Source organism: Lissotriton vulgaris, chromosome 7, assembly GCF_964263255.1.
Source record: "Lissotriton vulgaris chromosome 7, aLisVul1.2, whole genome shotgun sequence".
Classification (NCBI taxonomy): Eukaryota; Metazoa; Chordata; class Amphibia; order Caudata; family Salamandridae; genus Lissotriton; species Lissotriton vulgaris.
The window spans coordinates 1,677,955,078-1,677,974,777 of record NC_141695.1 but is presented as its reverse complement, the minus strand read 5'-3'; the positions used below and the strand labels follow the sequence as shown (position 1 = coordinate 1,677,974,777).

Below are 19,700 nucleotides of genomic sequence, written 5' to 3'. Positions count from 1 at the left end.
AATATCTTGATTCCAGTGGCATGGAAAAGACTGGACTCACGTCTGAGCATACCCGTCCCACTTGTGTGACAAATGCAAAAACAACATTTGATGGATAGAATGCAGAACAATGTCATACATTCACCCCAGTACAGAGATCTGGGCCTAAATCCATCGTTTTTTTGCTCACCATGCCATTCCAGTTTGAACCCAGCCATATGCAAATCAGTCTTGACCCTGTGCCTCATGGGAACAGTCCAGCCCGAACTTCCAAGCCAGGTCCTCCCTGGACTGTAAACAAGCATTGTAGGACCGGTTTCAGGCTTTCAGCCCTCATCAGCCACGATAGCTTGATTCCAGTGGCATGGAGAGCACAGGACTCATGTCTGAGCATACCCGTCCCACTCGGGGTGACAAATGCAAAAACAACAGTTGATGGACAGAATACAGAACAATGTCATACATTCACCCCAGTACAGAGATCTGGGCCTAAATCCATCGTTTTTTTGCTCACCATGCCATTCCAGTTTGAACCCAGCCATATGCAAATCAGTCTTGACCATGTGCCCATGGGAACAGTCCAGCCCGAACTGCCAAGCCAGGTCCTCCCTGGACTGGAAACAAGCATTGTAGGACCGGTTTCGGGCTTTCAGCCCTCATCAGCCATGAGCGCTTGATTCCAGTGCATGGAGAGCACGGGACTCACTTCTGAGCATACCCGTCCCACTCGGGGTGACAAATGCAAAAACAACAGTTGATGGACAGAATACAGAACAATGTCATACATTCACCCCAGTACAGAGATCTGGGCCTAAATCCATTGTTTTTTTGCTCACCATGCCATTCCAGTTTGAACCCAGCCATATGCAAATCAGTCTTGACCCTGTGCCCCATGGGAACAGTCCAGCCCGAACTACCAAGCCAGGTCCTCCCTGGACTGGACACAAGCATCGTAGGACCGGTTTCAGGCTTTCAGTCCTCATCAGCCACAATAGCTTGATTCCAGAGGCATGGAGAGCACGGGACTCATGTCTCAGCATACCTGTCCCATTCGGGGTGACAAATGCAAAAACAACAGTTGATGGACAGAATACAGAACAATGTCATACAGTCACCCCAGTACAGAGATCTGGGCCTAAATCCATCGTTTTTTTGCGTACCATGCTATTCCAGTTTGAACCCAGCCATGTGCAAATCAGTCTTGACCCTGTGCCCCATGGGAACAGTCCAGCCCGAACTGCCAAGCCAGGTCCTCCCTGGACAGGAAACAAGCATTGTAGGACCGGTTTCGGGCTTTCAGCCCTCATTAGCCACAATAGCTTGATTCCAGTGGTATGGAGAGCACAGGACTAACGCCTGAGCATACCCGGGGTGACAAATGCAAAAACAACAGTTGATGGACAGAATGCTGAACAATGTCATACATTCACCCCAGTACAGAGATCTGGGCCTAAATCCATCGTTTTTTTGCTCACCTTGCTATTCCAGTTTGAACCCAGCCATATGCAAATCAGTCTTGACCCTGTGCCCCATGGGAACAGTCCAGCCCGTACTGCCAAGCCAGGTTCTCCCTGGACTGTAAACAAGCATCGTAGGACTGGATTTGGGCTTTCAGTCCTCATCAGCCACAATAGCTTGTTTCCAGTGGCATGGAGAGTACAGGGCTCACGTCTGAGCATACCCGTCCCACTCGGGGTGACAAATGGAAAAACAACAATTGATGGACAGAATTCAGAACAATATCATACATTCACCCCAGTACAGAGATCTGGGGCTAAATCCATCGTTTTTTTGCTCACCATGCCATTCCACTTTGAACCCAGCCATATGCAAATCAGTCTTGACCCTGTGCCCCATGGGAACAGTTCAGCCCGAACTGCCAAGCCAAGTCCTCCCTGGACTGGAAACAAGCATCGTAGGAGCGGTTTCGGGCTTTCAGCCCTCATCAGTCACAATATCTTGATTCCAGTGGCATGGAAAAGACTGGACTCACGTCTGAGCATACCCGTCCCACTTGTGTGACAAATGCAAAAACAACATTTGATGGACACATTATGCAGAACAATGTCATACATTCACCCCAGTACAGAGATCTGGGCCTAAATCCATCGATTTTTTGCTCACCATGCCATTCCAGTTTGAACCCAGCCATATGCGAATCAGTCTTGACCCTGTGCCTCATGGGAACAGTCCAGCCCGAACTTCCAAGCCAGGTCCTCCCTGGACTGTAAACAAGCATTGTAGGACCGGTTTCAGGCTTTCAGCCCTCATCAGCCACGATAGCTTGATTCCAGTGGCATGGAGAGCACAGGACTCATGTCTGAGCATACCCGTCCCACTCGGGGTGACAAATGGAAAAACAACAGTTGATGGACAGAATACAGAACAATGTCATACATTCACCCCAGTACAGAGATCTGGGCCTAAATCCATCGTTTTTTTGCTCACCATGCCATTCCAGTTTGAACCCAGCCATATGCAAATCAGTCTTGACCATGTGCCCATGGGAACAGTCCAGCCCGAACTGCCAAGCCAGGTCCTCCCTGGACTGGAAACAAGCATTGTAGGACCGGTTTCGGGCTTTCAGCCCTCATCAGCCATGAGCGCTTGATTCCAATGCATGGAGAGCACGGGACTCACTTCTGAGCATACCCGTCCCACTCGGGGTGACAAATGCAAAAACAACAGTTGATGGACAGAATACAGAACAATGTCATACATTCACCCCAGTACACAGATCTGGGCCTAAATCCATCATTTTTTTGCTCACCATGCCATTCCAGTTTGAACCCAGCCATATGCAAATCAGTCTTGACCCTGTGCCCATGGGAACAGTCCAGCCCGAACTGCCAAGCCAGGTCCTCCCTGGACTGAAAACAAGCATTGTAGGACCGGTTTCAGGCTTTCAGCCCTCATCAGCCACGATAGCTTGATTCCAGTGGCATGGAGAGCACAGGACTCATGTCTGAGCATACCCGTCCCACTCGGGGTGACAAATGCAAAAACAACAGTTGATGGACAGAATACAGAACAATGTCATACATTCACCCCAGTACAGAGATCTGGGCCTAAATCCATAGTTTTTTTGCTCACCATGCCATTCCAGTTTGAACCCAGCCATATGCAAATAAGTCTTGACCATGTGCCCATGGGAACAGTCCAGCCCGAACTGCCAAGCCAGGTCCTCCCTGGACTGAAAACAAGCATTGTAGGACCGGTTTCGGGCTTTCAGCCCTCATCAGCCATGATAGCTTGATTCCAGTGCCATGGAGAGCACGGGACTCACTTCTGAGCATACCCGTCCCACTCGAGGTGACAAATGCAAAAACAACAGTTGATGGACAGAATTCAGAACAATGTCATACATTCACCCCAGTACAGAGATCTGGGCCTAAATCCAAAGTTTTTTTGCTCACCGTGCCATTCCAGTTTGAACCCAGTCATATGCAAATCAGTCTTGACCCTGTGCCCCATGGGAACAGTCCAGCGCGAACTACCAAGCCAGGTCCTCCCTGGACTGGAAACAAGCATCGTAGGACCGGTTTCAGGCTTTCAGTCCTCATCAGCCACAATAGCTTGATTCCAGAGGCATGGAGAGCACGGGACTCATGTCTCAGCATACCTGTCCCACTCGTGGTGACAAATGCAAAAACAACAGTTGATGGACAGAATGCAGAGCAATGTCATACATTCACCCCAGTACAGAGATCTGGGCCTAAATCCATCGTTTTTTTGCGTACCATGCTATTCCAGTTTGAACCCAGCCATGTGCAAATCAGTCTTGACCCTGTCCCCCATGGGAACAGTCCAGCCCGAACTGCCAAGCCAGGTCCTCCCTGGACAGGAAACAAGTATTGTAGGACCGGTTTCGGGCTTTCAGCCCTCATTAGCCACAATAGCTTGATTCCAGTGGTATGGAAAGCACAGGACTAACGCCTGAGCATACCCGGGGTGACAAATGCAAAAACAACAGTTGATGGACAGAATGCTGAACAATGTCATACATTCACCCCAGTACAGAGATCTGGGCCTAAATCCATCGTTTTTTTGCTCACCTTGCTATTCCAGTTTGAACCCAGCCATATGCAAATCAGTCTTGACCCTGTGCCCCATGGGAACAGTCCAGCCCGTACTGCCAAGCCAGGTTCTCCCTGGACTGTAAACAAGCATCGTAGGACTGGATTTGGGCTTTCAGTCCTCATCAGCCACAATAGCTTGTTTCCAGTGGCATGGAGAGTACAGGGCTCACGTCTGAGCATACCCGTCCCACTCGGGGTGACAAATGGAAAAACAACAATTGATGGACAGAATTCAGAACAATATCATACATTCACCCCAGTACAGAGATCTGGGCCTAAATCCATCGTTTTTTTGCTCACCATGCCATTCCACTTTGAACCCAGCCATATGCAAATCAGTCTTGACCCTGTGCCTCATGGGAACAGTTCAGCCCGAACTGCCAAGCCAAGTCCTCCCTGGACTGGAAACAAGCATCGTAGGAGCGGTTTCGGGCTTTCAGCCCTCATCAGTCACAATATCTTGATTCCAGTGGCATGGAAAAGACTGGACTCACGTCTGAGCATACCCGTCCCACTTGTGTGACAAATGCAAAAACAACAGTTGATGGACAGAATACAGAACAATGTCATACATTCACCCCAGTACACAGATCTGGGCCTAAATCCATCATTTTTTTGCTCACCATGCCATTCCACTTTGAACCCAGCCATATGCAAATCAGTCTTGACCCTGTGCCTCATGGGAACAGTCCAGCCCGAACTTCCAAGCCAGGTCCTCCCTGGACTGTAAACAAGCATTGTAGGACCGGTTTCAGGCTTTCAGCCCTCATCAGCCACGATAGCTTGATTCCAGTGGCATGGAGAGCACAGGACTCATGTCTGAGCATACCCGTCCCACTCGGGGTGACAAATGCAAAAACAACAGTTGATGGACAGAATACAGAACAATGTCATACATTCACCCCAGTACAGAGATCTGGGCCTAAATCCATCGTTTTTTTGCTCACCATGCCATTCCAGTTTGAACCCAGCCATATGCAAATCAGTCTTGACCATGTGCCCATGGGAACAGTCCAGCCCGAACTGCCAAGCCAGGTCCTCCCTGGACTGGAAACAAGCATTGTAGGACCGGTTTCGGGCTTTCAGCCCTCATCAGCCATGATAGCTTGATTCCAGTGCATGGAGAGCACGGGACTCACTTCTGAGCATACCCGTCCCACTCGGGGTGACAAATGCAAAAACAACAGTTGATGGACAGAATACAGAACAATGTCATACATTCACCCCAGTACAGAGATCTGGGCCTAAATCCATCATTTTTTTGCTCACCATGCCATTCCAGTTTGAACCCAGCCATATGCAAATCAGTCTTGACCCTGTGCCCATGGGAACAGTCCAGCCCGAACTGCCAAGCCAGGTCCTCCCTGGACTGAAAACAAGCATTGTAGGACCGGTTTCGGGCTTTCAGCCCTCATCAGCCATGATAGCTTGATTCCAGTGCCATGGAGAGCACGGGACTCACTTCTGAGCATACCCGTCCCACTCGAGGTGACAAATGCAAAAACAACAGTTGATGGACAGAATTCAGAACAATGTCATACATTCACCCCAGTACAGAGATCTGGGCCTAAATCCAAAGTTTTTTTGCTCACCATGCCATTCCAGTTTGAACCCAGCCATATGCAAATCAGTCTTGATCCTGTGCCCCATGGGAACAGTCCAGCCTGAACTACCAAGCCAGGTCCTCCCTGGACTTGAAACAAGCATCGTAGGACCGGTTTCAGGCTTTCAGTCCTCATCAGCCACAATAGCTTGATTCCAGAGGCATGGAGAGCACGGGACTCATGTCTCAGCATACCTGTCCCACTCGGGGTGACAAATGCAAAAACAACAGTTGATGGACAGAATGCTGAACAATGTCATACATTCACCCCAGTACAGAGATCTGGGCCTAAATCCATCGTTTTTTTTGCTCACCATGCTATTCCAGTTTGAACCCAGCCATGTGCAAATCAGTCTTGACCCTGTGCCGCATGGGAACAGTCCAGCCCGAACTGCCAAGCCAGGTCCTCCCTGGACAGGAAACAAGCATTGTAGGACCGGTTTCGGGCTTTCAGCCCTCATCAGCCACAATAGCTTGACTCCAGTGGCATGGAGAGCACGGGACTAACGCCTGAGCATACCCGGGGTGACAAATGCAAAAACAACAGTTGATGGACAGAATGCAGAACAATGTCATACATTCACCCCAGTACAGAGATCTGGGCCTAAATCCATCGTTTTTTTGCTCACCTTGCTATTCCAGTTTGAACCCAGCCATATGCAAATCAGTCTTGACCCTGTGCCCCATGGGAACAGTCCAGCCCGTACTGCCAAGCCAGGTCCTCCCTGGACTGTAAACAAGCATCGTAGGACTGGATTTGGGCTTTCAGCCCTCATCAGCCACAATAGCTTGTTTCCAGTGGCATGGAGAGTACAGGGCTCACGTCTGAGCATACCCGTCCCACTCGGGGTGACAAATGGAAAAACAACAATTGATGGACAGAATTCAGAACAATATCATACATTCACCCCAGTACAGAGATCTGGGCCTAAATCCATCGTTTTTTTGCTCACCATGCCATTCCAGTTTGAACCCAGCCATATGCAAATCAGTCTTGACCATGTGCCCATGGGAACAGTCCAGCCCGAACTGCCAAGCCAGGTCCTCCCTGGACTGTAAACAAGCATTGTATGACCGGTTTCAGGCTTTCAGCCCTCATCAGCCACGATAGCTTGATTCCAGTGGCATGGAGAGCACAGGACTCATGTCTGAGCATACCCGTCCCACTCGGGGTGACAAATGCAAAAACAACAGTTGATGGACAGAATATAGAACAATGTCATACATTCACCCCAGTACAGAGATCTGGGCCTAAATCCATCGTTTTATTGCCCACCATGCCATTCCAGTTTGAACCCAGCCATATGCAAATCAGTCTTGACCATGTGCCCATGGGAACAGTCCAGCCCGAACTGCCAAGCCAGGTCCTCCCTGGACTGGAAACAAGCATTGTAGGACCGGTTTCGGGCTTTCAGCCCTCATCAGCCATGATAGCTTGATTCCAGTGCATGGAGAGCACGGGACTCACTTCTGAGCATACCCGTCCCACTCCGGGTGACAAATGCAAAAACAACAGTTGATGGACAGAATTCAGAACAATGTCATACATTCACCCCAGTACAGAGACCTGGGCCTAAATCCAAAGTTGTTTTGCTCACCATGCCATTCCAGTTTGAACCCAGCCATATGCAAATCAGTCTTGACCCCATGGCGAAAAGGAAGCATTAGCAGATCAGGCCGCCCAATGGATGCGGAATAATGTATATACAGTAGCCGATATATTGAGTACTCTTAAGGAGCCATATGCAAATCAGTCTTGACCCTGTGCCCCATGGGAACAGTCCAGCCCGAACTACCAAGCCAGGTCCTCCCTGGACTGGAAACAAGCATTGTAGGACCGGTTTCAGGCTTTCAGTCCTCATCAGCCACAATAGCTTGATTCCAGAGGCATGGAGAGCACGGGACTCATGTCTCAGCATACCTGTCCCACTCGGGGTGACAAATGCAAAAACAACAGTTGATGGACAGAATGCAGTGCAATGTCATAGATTCACCCCAGTACAGAGATCTGGGCCTAAATCCATCGTTTTTTTGCTCACCATGCTATTCCAGTTTGAACCCAGCCACGTGCAAATCAGTCTTGACCCTGTGCCCCATGGGAACAGTCCAGCCCGAACTGCCAAGCCAGGTCCTCCCTGGACAGGAAACAAGCATTGTAGGACCGGTTTCGGGCTTTCAGCCCTCATTAGCCACAATAGCTTGATTCCAGTGGCATGGAGAGCACGGGACTAACGCCTGAGCATACCCGGGGTGACAAATGCAAAAACAACAGTTGATGGACAGAATGCAGAACAATGTCATACATTCACCCCAGTACAGAGATCTGGGCCTAAATCCATCGTTTTTTTGCTCACCTTGCTATTCCAGTTTGAACCCAGCCATATGCAAATCAGTCTTGACCCTGTGCCCCATGGGAACAGTCCAGCCCGTACTGCCAAGCCAGGTCCTCCCTGGACTGTAAACAAGCATCGTAGGACTGGATTTGGGCTTTCAGCCCTCATCAGCCACAATAGCTTGTTTCCAGTGGCATGGAGAGTACAGGGCTCACGTCTGAGCATACCCGTCCCACTCGGGGTGACAAATGGAAAAACAACAATTGATGGACAGAATTCAGAACAATATCATACATTCACCCCAGTACAGAGATCTGGGCCTAAATCCATCGTTTTTTTGCTCACCATGCCATTCCACTTTGAACCCAGCCATATGCAAATCAGTCTTGACCCTGTGCCCCATGGGAACAGTTCAGGCCGAACTGCCAAGCCAAGTCCTCCCTGGACTGGAAACAAGCATCGTAGGAGCGGTTTCGGGCTTTCAGCCCTCATCAGTCACAATATCTTGATTCCAGTGGCATGGAAAAGACTGGACTCACGTCTGAGCATACCCGTCCCACTTGGGTGACAAATGCAAAAACAACATTTGATGGACAGAATGCAGAACAATGTCATACATTCACCCCAGTACAGAGATCTGGGCCTAAATCCATCGTTTTTTTGCTCACCATGCCATTCCAGTTTGAACCCAGCCATATGCAAATCAGTCTTGACCATGTGCCCATGGGAACAGTCCAGCCCGAACTGCCAAGCCAGGTCCTCCCTGGACTGGAAACAAGCATTGTAGGACCGGTTTCGGGCTTTCAGCCCTCATCAGCCATGATAGCTTGATTCCAGTGGCATGGAGAGCACAGGACTCATGTCTGAGCATACCCGTCCCACTCGAGGTGACAAATGCAAAAACAACAGTTGATGGACAGAATTCAGAACAATGTCATACATTCACCCCAGTACAGAGATCTGGGCCTAAATCCAAAGTTTTTTTGCTCACCATGCCATTCCAGTTTGAACCCAGCCATATGCAAATCAGTCTTGATCCTGTGCCCCATGGGAACAGTCCAGCCCGAACTACCAAGCCAGGTCCTCCCAGGACTGGAAACAAGCATTGTAGGACCGGTTTCGGGCTTTCAGCCCTCATCAGCCATGATAGCTTGATTCCAGTGCATGGAGAGCACGGGACTCACTTCTGAGCATACCCGTCCCACTCGGGGTGACAAATGCAAAAACAACAGTTGATGGACAGAATACAGAACAATGTCATACATTCACCCCAGTACAGAGATCTGGGCCTAAATCCATCATTTTTTTGCTCACCATGCCATTCCAGTTTGAACCCAGCCATATGCAAATCAGTCTTGACCCTGTGCCCATGGGAACAGTCCAGCCCGAACTGCCAAGCCAGGTCCTCCCTGGACTGAAAACAAGCATTGTAGGACCGGTTTCGGGCTTTCAGCCCTCATCAGCCATGATAGCTTGATTCCAGTGCCATGGAGAGCACGGGACTCACTTCTGAGCATACCCGTCCCACTCGAGGTGGCAAATGCAAAAACAACAGTTGATGGACAGAATTCAGAACAATGTCATACATTCACCCCAGTACAGAGATCTGGGCCTAAATCCAAAGTTTTTTTGCTCACCATGCCTTTCCAGTTTGAACCCAGCCATATGCAAATCAGTCTTGATCCTGTGCCCCATGGGAACAGTCCAGCCCGAACTACCAAGCCAGGTCCTCCCTGGACTTGAAACAAGCATCGTAGGACCGGTTTCAGGCTTTCAGTCCTCATCAGCCACAATAGCTTGATTCCAGAGGCATGGAGAGCACGGGACTCATGTCTCAGCATACCTGTCCCACTCGGGGTGACAAATGCAAAAACAACAGTTGATGGACAGAATGCAGAGCAATGTCATAGATTCACCCTAGTACAGAGATCTGGGCCTAAATCCATAGTTTTTTTGCTCACCATGCTATTCCAGTTTGAACCCAGCCATGTGCAAATCAGTCTTGACCCTGTGCCCCATGGGAACAGTCCAGCCCGAACTGCCAAGCCAGGTCCTCCCTGGACAGGAAACAAGCATTGTAGGACCGGTTTCGGGCTTTCAGCCCTCATTAGCCACAATAGCTTGATTCCAGTGGCATGGAGAGCACGGGACTAACGCCTGAGCATACCCGGGGTGACAAATGCAAAAACAACAGTTGATGGACAGAATGCAGAACAATGTCATACATTCACCCCAGTACAGAGATCTGGGCCTAAATCCATCGTTTTTTTGCTCACCTTGCTATTCCAGTTTGAACCCAGCCATATGCAAATCAGTCTTGACCCTGTGCCCCATGGGAACAGTCCAGCCCGTACTGCCAAGCCAGGTCCTCCCTGGACTGTAAACAAGCATCGTAGGACTGGATTTGGGCTTTCAGCCCTCATCAGCCACAATAGCTTGTTTCCAGTGGCATGGAGAGTACAGGGCTCACGTCTGAGCATACCCGTCCCACTCGGGGTGACAAATGGAAAAACAACAATTGATGGACAGAATTCAGAACAATATCATACATTCACCCCAGTACAGAGATCTGGGCCTAAATCCATCGTTTTTTTGCTCACCATGCCATTCCAGTTTGAACCCAACCATATGCAAATCAGTCTTGACCATGTGCCCATGGGAACAGTCCAGCCCGAACTGCCAAGCCAGGTCCTCCCTGGACTGGAAACAAGCATTGTAGGACCGGTTTCGGGCTTTCAGCCCTCATCAGCCATGATAGCTTGATTCCAGTGCATGGAGAGCACGGGACTCACTTCTGAGCATACCCGTCCCACTCGGGGTGACAAATGCAAAAACAACAGTTGATGGACAGAATTCAGAACAATGTCATACATTCACCCCAGTACAGAGACCTGGGCCTAAATCCAAAGTTTTTTTGCTCACCATGCCATTCCAGTTTGAACCCAGCCATATGCAAATCAGTCTTGACCCCATGGCGAAAAGGAAGCATTAGCAGATCAGGCCGCCCAATGGATGCAGAATAATGTATATACAGTGGCCGGTTTATATGGAGTACTCTTAAGGAGCCATATGCAAATCAGTCTTGACCCTGTGCCCCATGGGAACAGTCCAGCCCGAACTACCAAGCCAGGTCCTCCCTGGACTGGAAACAAGCATCGTAGGACCGGTTTCAGGCTTTCAGTCCTCATCAGCCACAATAGCTTGATTCCAGAGGCATGGAGAGCACGGGACTCATGTCTCAGCATTCCTGTCCCACTCGGGGTGACAAATGCAAAAACAACAGTTGATGGACAGAATACAGAGCAATGTCATAGATTCACCCCAGTACAGAGATCTGGGCCTAAATCCATCGTTTTTTTGCTCACCATGCTATTCCAGTTTGAACCCAGCCATGTGCAAATCAGTCTTGACCCTGTGCCCCATGGGAACAGTCCAGCCCGAACTGCCAAGCCAGGTCCTCCCTGGACAGGAAACAAGCATTGTAGGGCCGGTTTCGGGCTTTCAGCCCTCATTAGCCACAATAGCTCGATTCCAGTGGCATGGAGAGCACGGGACTAACGCCTGAGCATACCCGGGGTGACAAATGCAAAAACAACAGTTGATGGACAGAATGCAGAACAATGTCATACATTCACCCCAGTACAGAGATCTGGGCCTAAATCCATCGTTTTTTTGCTCACCTTGCTATTCCAGTTTGAACCCAGCCATATGCAAATCAGGCTTGACCCTGTGCCCCATGGGAACAATCCAGCCCGTACTGCCAAGCCAGGTCCTCCCTGGACTGTAAACAAGCATCGTAGGACTGGATTTGGGCTTTCAGCTCTCATCAGCCACAATAGCTTGTTTCCAGTGGCATGGAGAGTACAGGGCTCACGTCTGAGCATACCCGTCCCACTCGGGGTGACAAATGGAAAAACAACAATTGATGGACAGAATTCAGAACAATATCATACATTCACCCCAGTACAGAGATCTGGGCCTAAATCCATCGTTTTTTTGCTCACCATGCCATTCCACTTTGAACCCAGCCATATGCAAATCAGTCTTGACCCTGTGCCCCATGGGAACAGTTCAGGCCGAACCGCCAAGCCAAGTCCTCCCTGGACTGGAAACAAGCATCGTAGGAGCGGTTTCGGGCTTTCAGCCGTCTTCAGCCAGGATAGCTTGACTCCAGTGGTGTGGAGAGCATGGGACTCACGTCTGAGCATACCCGTCCCACTCGGGTGACAAATGCAAAAACAACATTTGATGGACAGAATGCAGAACAATGTCATACATTCACCCCAGTACAGAGATCTGGGCCTAAATCCATCGTTTTTTTGCTCACCATGCCATTCCAGTTTGAACCCAGCCATATGCAAATCAGTCTTGACCCTGTGCCCAATGGGAACAGTCCAGCCCGAACTATGAAGAACTCACACTTGTTCAGCGGGTCTATCATGAGTAAATGTGGGTGCATTTCAATATTTAACTAATGAGATTTTGCGTCGGGGTTGTGCCATAAAAGTGAGGCAACCTTGACGTAAAATCTGGGCCTCAACTTTAAGATTTATTTTTTAAAACACTGCCACAAAGACATTGGCAATAAGGAGAAATGTGGCAGTAATTCTGTTCTGCTCATTGGATGCAAAGTCTGTGTTTCAAAATATCTTATGGGATTAAGACACTTGCTGGAAAGATCTTTCTATGCCCAGTCTATCTCAAATAATCGTAGATAACTATTTGCTGGAGAGGTCTGTTTTTTGTCTAGTCCTAGTTTTGAATCAAAGTAGCATATGACAGATTTGTATTTTATGTAAATGCGTAAGTATGATGTAAAGCACTCTGACATCCTGCATTCGGGATAAGTAACACTATACCCCTATAAATGAAATGAAACAAAATAGTGGTATTTACATTTTTATTTTGCAAATACTAGAACAGACCGATGCATCTGACATTCATACAGTGCATGCATATCTCTTATATACAGGGACTGAACAAAGTCAAAAGCATGCCTCTCTTAAGTACCTTTCAAGTGATAGCTGTGTTTCTTTGTTTGCCATTGCATTTAGTTGTGAGGCTCCCGAATGCTCCCAGCCACCATACTTCAACAAAAGGAGTATCCTGATGGCCCCTTAACTTTGGCTTTTCTTATGGGCCCAGCTAGAATATGAGTAGCCCCTACTCCATCTGCATGATGCTGCTTGGAATATAAGCAGGCAACGTGCAGGCGCTGCTGAATGTGTCCCGGTATTTGAAAATTACACCAGGACAAGTTTAGCATATTTCTGTGGGGCTCAATCTCTTGGCATGGTAGACACGTCCACACCCAGAAAAAAGTAGGTAGATACAGTCCAACCGCATGTACCCTCGACTCGTGCCCGCATTATTAGCATTTACTGTCAGTGATGCTGGATGTTCCGTTCGTTTGGGGGGTGGGCAAGCCAGAAATTGACTAGGCAGAGCCTAGTCTTGGGACTAGGCAGAGCCTAGTCTGGGGCACTGTTAAGGACAAGGATACAAGCCGCCCCATTAAAATGTTTGGCACGCTTAGGGGCCAAGTTACCAAAATTATTATTGCGGCTTCGGTCACAAACCCAATTTTTTTAATATAAGTTAGGAAGAATTGCTTGTAGGGCGGCCGTGCCAGAAGTATATTCACTTGTGAAATGCCAGCAGTTTTGTCAGTTAATTGTATTGCCAGCTCTGCCGCAGTACCCTCTGTACATGCACTACCCTGTTTGCTGCTTTTGCTCAGCAGTGGTGGCCAGTAATCTTGGACACTAATGGACGTTATATTTCAGTTAAGCGAGCCAAACTTCTAATAGGGTCCTGCCCACTCGAGTACCGTGAAAAAAATGGGTAAAATTGTGCATTTTAAAGTTTTATTTTCACTTAAATTTGCTAAAAAGCCACGGGCTCTGTAAGTGCACGTATGAAACATTCCCTCACTTTAATGGTATGCACCGAAAGCCTGGCCCTCCCCAGGAGATTACTTTTTGTTTTTAATTTGAAGTAAGATCACCCCATAATTCAGAAATTACCTCCAGTATTCCAGGGCCAGAATTTTGACTTGGATGTCAATGGGTGTCAAGAATTACTTCTAGAATGCTAGATCCAGAATATTTACGTGAACCTCCAAAAAGCCAATAGGTGCTGCTTTGATGTCAAGAAATGCAGACAATATTTCAGGGCCTGCATTTTTTTGCCATTGATGCCACCCCTTTTATACCATAGGTGCTATCGTATGTCAAAAATTGCCTTCAGTATCCAAGGTCTGCCATATGTCATGGATGCGCCATAGTTAGCATCCCCACCCAAATGTCATTGGTGACCTCCCCGTAAGCCAATAATTGCCCCCAGTATGACGGGGCCAGCTTGTCACTCGCAAGTATTCTTACCAGCCTGACTTTCCCTAAAATGGCCGCCATGAGTGGGCCTTCCACAAAAACACTCCTCCCCTTGTTGAGGAGGGATCCAGCATTTGTTCTCTGGAGATTCAAAGACCCCTCTGAGAAAGACCACAGCGACAAAGGAGACACACTCATTAAAGAACTGGGAATGGTCCCACTACCACTGAGAGCACAGCACCGTGACCAGTGCTCTCAGTGGAACTTTTGACAAAGCCCCCTAGGTGGAATCCAGAACCTTCTGTTCATACTGCGGTGCCCGAGCAACCTCTGCCGATGACAGGTGGAGCTGTCCTTTGCAGCTAAAGAGGAGTTTGACTCAAGTACACCCCTCAGCCGTCACCTACTAAGCCGGACATTGGACATTGTTTTCCTCGTCTCCCCGTTGTTTCTTTCCCCTCCCCTGCCTCCTCCCTCCGTGATTCTTTGTCTACCTCCCACGTTCCAGCCTGACTTTCCTGTTTCCCCAAACTATTTTCCCCCTTGCCGTTTTTTTCTAAATGTTTATGCTATGCTTCTGTAACTCATGTATCTACATCATACTGTTCCCTTCCTATGTTATGCGATGCTCCAGCAACTGATGTAACTTAGTAACTATGTTCTAAAAAAATGTCATTCCGCATGTAAAGCGCTCCGATACCTCCGGGTCTTGCCAGCGCTATATAAAACTTTTCAAATAAAATTTAAAAAAAAATAAGTATACACAGTGACATTCCCATCTTCCAATCCACTTCTGTTAGGACTTTCTCTGTGTCAGATTCACCTGCTGTGAATAATATTGAGTCTTGGTAAAAACATTTCCTCTGTACACCATGCACAAGTCAAAACTTGGCATTGGCAATGCTTGTTTTTATGCATGATGTGAATGAAGTGGAGCACTTCATAGAAAAGGTGAACACATGTTCTATTTGGTTGTACATGTGGATCCAGCAGCAGCAATATTGCAAATGAATTCAATCACTTAACATTTTTTAACATAGCATCAGAGTGATCTTACGTCATGCATGACTCCTTCACAGTGCCATGACGTTTTAGCCAGCAACACTGTGCTTATTGAGATTTTCCATTCCTACTTAGAATGTAAAAAAAAAATAAAGTCCCAGAATGCATCAATGTGCCTGATAAGCCAGGACTGGCTTAGGTGTCTCAATGAACAATGAGCGACTTTACAACTTGGTAAAAGATTTTAAGTCAGGTAATACATGGATTGGACTTGGCATTTCATATGCAGATGTTAGTGCTTATAGGCAAAACTCTCGCTTCTCTAAGACAACAAGGCTTGCTAAAAACTACCACCACAATTACAGTGCGCTGTTGCATCATCACCTCCCAACTCTCCAGTGGTCACGCTTTGTAGCAGAAGCAACTGAATATGTCTTAAATCATATACAGTCGAATTTGTAGCTTATGGTCTGTGCCCTAATTAAATTAAATAAAGATCATCATGAATCTCCAAACCCAGGCACACCTGTGATTTATTCTCATGTCAAACACATGAAAAGAAAAGATGACTCACATGCCCTTGCAGATGTATACTCTCTATACTCTTAGCTAGGATATGCTACAGTGTCATGATTGGTACTATCTCCCACAACCCCCAGAAACAATGCATTGCACCCATCATGGAGAAACTTTTCGTAATGCTACCTCCTGCAACTACTATCCATAAAACACAACCCCAATACCCCCCTCCCCCTCCCTGTTGATGCCAGCCGCCGCTGGGGTCAGTGATCATACAACTATATGTGAAAGAGAAAATGTATAAGTGTTCCATAAAAAACTGAAGCGTAGTTCCAGGTTTTTTTTATATTAAGAAATAATTTTTAAAACGTGTGTCCCAGTGAGTTGGGCGATTTCTCCAAAACTACCCTCAAGAGGATGACATTCAGCTCTGGAGCATCAGTAGTGTGTAACATAAAGAACCTTAAGTGCTTTGTATGATTACTGCTCTTTGTGTCTTATCCGTGTTATATAAAAAGAAATAATAATGAGCACACATACTTATGACCGCCACATCACAGAGAAAGGGTGATATTAACATCACACTCAAAAGACCAACCCCTGGGCTCCACTGCACAAGGCAGGAGTGCACATTATGGGGAGTGGTGTAGAGAGGAGAGAAATATGTCACAGACTATTGGGTAAGTCTACAAACAGTATTAAATGATATGAAGAAAAATAGGAAGACAAATCTATGAGTCCCATCCTCCTGTCACATCACCGGACCGATCATCAAGCAAGCCCCTAAGTCTGGGTCAAAGCAAATCAGCAACAGTGCAAATCTCTTATTAGAACCTTGGCCCCAGTGTTATCACTATGATTGCTTAGCATTAATTCCATCCAGAAATTACTGAGCGGCGTCTGCGCATAGAAACATGTGCACCTGTTACCTATGCACTACCTTACGTATTACTAGGTACCACACTACTGCCTCAAGACACACCTGGGTGAACGTCTTCCAACTTCCACAGATCTCAGCTACTTGCCTCTTCTTCCCTGCTCTGATCTGGGGAAAAAAGCTATTTTCTGCATACTTCTTATGTATCACAACCATTTCTGCATATGTTCCTCACCACACACATTTACGACTATAATTGTTCCCTTCTTTATTTGAACCACTGCCCTGCCCTAGAGTAGGGAGCCAAAACACCTTGTGGGAAGTCACTGGCTCTGAAACTTTGCTTCGCAGAATGTCATTGTGCATAAAATCGTAATTAGATCTGTTGGATCTATCCCCTTTTGAGAAGAAGGAAGCCCCAGCATTTGTAGGTTTGTACAAAGGTTTGACTTTTCAGGCAGTTCAACTTCACTTCAAGCTTTCAAGTGGAGTGTTCTGCACATTCCCAGAACTCAGCAAAATTGTTTCCCTCTTTTTGGAGGCCAGATATCTTTCGCTCAACCGCCAACCATTTTCTTAGTCAACAGCTCCACATTTTCCACCCAGCTCTGCATTCTATCAAGTTTGCCACCCATTGAGCTCACCATCCTGTCTTTATTGGTAGTTGTAGCTTGGAATTCTTTAGTTGCGTTCCTCGAGGGACTCTTCCTAGCAGAGACCCTCACTGTGTGTCTTTGTTGACGCATGGGACTTTTGCACCTTCACTAGAACCAGTTCCAGAAGTTTGGGGGATTTAAAAGCTCTCCATCCAATCATCTTCAGCCTCCATAAGTGGCAATGAGACACCTGTTTGGAAATCACAACATCTGGAGCGCCAACGCCTGATCATCCATGCATTAAAATGCGTAAGTGTCCCTATGATTAAGATAATGAATGGCATTCCTGCCCACCCATATGCTGCTAATTCCTCATTGAGCAGGCAGTAAAAAGGAGACATCTCTTCTGCATAAGCTCTGATGCCACAGCGACATTCACCTTCTGGAGAGTGCCGTTGGCTCTAGTACACCACAGCACATCACTGGAAGCGTGGGTGTCTTACTGGGTATTCAACCAACACCATGTGCCAACCAGTCCCAGGTGACACCGTCTTAGATGTCTTCAAGGCTGCTGAGGAGTCACTGTCTCAGTCAGGCACAGGAGGACCATGAAGCACAACCAAGTCTCGGCTGCGCAGCTACCACCTCACCGGTAAACGCCCCTAAAGAACCCCCAGCTCAAATCCAAATGCCGTTTGCTGCTTCAAATGCTGACATTCACTTCAAAGTCAGGGTAAATGGTATCCACACTGTAGTTCAGCTGCTGCCCTCTCCCATGTTGGTTCAGTTTTTAAATCTGGTAGTTTCCAGATGTAAATATGTTTTGCTCCTAAGAAAGCCTGACTATCTCAGATATTGAATAGATTTACCAGATAAAGAGGTTGATTCAAATAAATGTCTTTGTAAGCAACACAGCAGAATAATCCTCACTTCAGTCGGAAGCCAGTGTATTTTCTTGAGAATGGATGAGATGTGGTTGAATTGTCTTGAGGAGGAAAGAGTCTGGTCATTGGATGTAGGACTGCTTTAATGCAGCAAGTGAGGACTGAGGCACACCACAAGGATGAAAATGCCTAACTCTGTTCAGGAGATGACTAGAAAGCGATACCAGCAGGAGCACAAATAACCAGATCCTGTTTTTTGCAGGTTTGTAGTACCGGCTCTTTTATTGGTTGTATATGTTTGCCGTATCTACAATTTGACATTCCAGGTGTTTTTGTTTTAAGGTGCTGTCATATGTCCTGTGCAGGCCCATTGTTGTTTTCCCTATGTTAGCATAAGCACGTTACAGAATGGCCTCTGCTTTGCAAGCGTTACTACACAAACTCATTTTGCTTTGTGCCACACTGTACATTCACATAGAACATGCTTTTGTTTTTACGTTCTGTTCTTTCCTGGGATTTAGTCTTAACACCGCAGACAAGGTCAAACAACAATGCCCGTTGTTATAGTTTTTCGGTCAGGCCCTAGCACCTAGAAAAAAAAAAACAGATGCAGCTGTTGTTTGGCAACATGTACTTTTTTGTCATATAGGTATGTACAGATAGGAAATACACACACTTGAAGAGGGACCTTTCCAGGGAAAGTATTCTGACAGCACCTGAGATGTAGAGCTTGCATCTGTGTATGCTAAGGTACTGGGTCTGCTGCTAACACCCAGAGATCTTCTGATATACAATAATGTTGCTTCTATAGAAAGAGAGGGAGGTTAGGCTACAGTGTTGTATATAATGACAGCACCTTTTATGTTTTACGGACTACTTACTATGCCGACCACATTTTCCTACTTGTTGTGGTACATGTACTGCATGATAGTTAAAATAAACATTTTAAACTTTCCTCGTGTCTCTGTCAGAACTTATTGTGGACTAGTATGAGTGTGAGAGCGAAAGGGGATGTCCTGTACCCGTTCTTCCTGAAAGGGTCTGGAGTGTTATGTTCTGGGGTGTCTAATCACTTGGTCCTCTGTGAGTGAGTAGGAGGGGAAGTGAGACACTATAGCTAGTGGGTCCCGGGCTTATGGGTACTCAGGTGGTGGGAAGACTCAGTCCCCGTCCACTAAGGATCCATGATCCCAAGAATAGTTCTGTAACTACACAGAATCCCTGCAACAGTGCTGCTTGTTTGGACTTTTTGTGATTCTGAGTGGTTCTGTACATTCGTAGCTAGATGTTTCCGGTTGTTTGCAGCTCTGGCTTTTTGAGGATATTTCTGTTCTACATGATTGCTGTTCTAGTTGTTTTCAGTACTGAGTGCTTACAGGTTTTGGGTGTTTGCCATTCTTTATACTGGGATTTGCAGGTGTTTGTGGCTTTGGATATTTGTGAATCTGAATATCTTCAGTCCTGGATATTTGTAGTTATGGGATGTGGTATTCCCA

The 19,700-nt window shown here is 47.2% G+C and overlaps 1 protein-coding gene across 1 annotated transcript in view; it reads left to right on the top strand.

Moving 5' to 3' along the window:
• STMN3 (stathmin 3) overlaps positions 1-19,700 on the top strand; it is a 146,274-nt gene that overhangs the window by 18,376 nt on the left and 108,198 nt on the right. The window lies entirely within an intron of this gene.